Consider the following 1571-nt stretch of genomic DNA (forward strand, 5'->3'; position numbering starts at 1 on the left):
GAGTCCAGCTAAATTAACCAGCAACTATTACTTTTAAATGTCATTTTCCATTGACTGCCTGAAATAAGCGCAATTGTTAGATGTCAAACATATGGTCCCTATAATAAGTTATATGAATAAAATTGGTCCCTGACTACTGATTTTATTTACCAAAAATCATCCCTGTTTGTAAATGTTTCTATTTTTCCATTATGGTTTGGTGTTTATGTATTTCAATCTATATATGTATGTAGTAAGTTAGAGGTGTATGTAATATATGTTTCATATTTTTCTATGGATGATGCGTTGATGAACAGAGTGTAATTAGCAACAAAATAAGTCTTTATTATTCTTATTCATATGCATTTGAATATGCATGTGTCGTACTTATTCTTATTCATATACCTATACTTATTCATATGCATATGTATATACTTATTCTTATGCATATGTATATACTTACTCATATGCATATGCATATACTTATTCTTATGCATATGAATATGCATATGCCATATACTCGTTCTTATGCATATGTATATGTATATACATAAGCATAATCATATGTATTTAATTGGCTTATATGTATACTTATTGTTATGCATATGCATATACTTATTCAAATGCTTATGCATATACTTATTCTTGTGCATATCAATTTGCATATGCATTCTGTAACACCCGGTTTACCACCCGAAATTTGAAAAGACGTTACAACTTTGTCTGGACTCTATTATTTTAAATTAACCCCATTTCCAATCAGTAACAAAATATCACAAACAAACATTAAACACTAAATACTAGCAATTCTAGTAAACTAATTAGCATATAGAGTCATAGATTTATGTATAATAAGCTAGGCTTCTAATTAAATCAATGATTCTACTTTCATTTTGACTACAAATCTTATGCTCAAGCCTCAATAATGTCTCATTCCATACAATATTTCACCTTGATTAACCCTCAAATTAACTAGCAAGCACATCATACAACAGTTATCTAATCATCAATCCATACCAAAATTTTAAAACATAAATGACCAAAAAATCTTGTTCTCAATGTAACTTTCAATTCACCTCTAGCTAAAATAATAATGTTGAATCAACATACGTTCAGATACAATCACATTAACATACACACACATAAATGAATATAAAATTTGCAAAATTTGCAAAATTCTCATGCTAATACATAATTTGTAGATAACCAATTTATAAAAGGACTTATTTATTCTCATATACCTGCAATCGACATCACAATTACACTAAACTACCATTAGACGATAAAAGATTATCGTAGGGGTAAAATCATCCACATGACATATAACCCAACAAAAAGTGATATTACAACCAGCTAACTTTATCCTGATATTATCCAAATGATTACCAATCCATATCATAACAAGGCCATAATAATACATCTTATTAATTAACAAGTTACCAGAGTAGGTATGATGCATACATTCAAAGCTTCTAAATTCAATGTATAAACTGAAAGATTTGAAAAAGAAAACGGTATTTTAATGTAAATGAAGTAACTCTTATCAACTTGATTATACAATCAAATTTAAGATTACATATGTTGAATTCCAT

The sequence above is a fragment of the Lactuca virosa genome, chromosome 4, assembly GCF_052849685.1.
Source record: "Lactuca virosa cultivar CGN04683 chromosome 4, Lactuca_virosa_CGN04683_v6, whole genome shotgun sequence".
Taxonomy (NCBI): domain Eukaryota; kingdom Viridiplantae; phylum Streptophyta; class Magnoliopsida; order Asterales; family Asteraceae; genus Lactuca; species Lactuca virosa.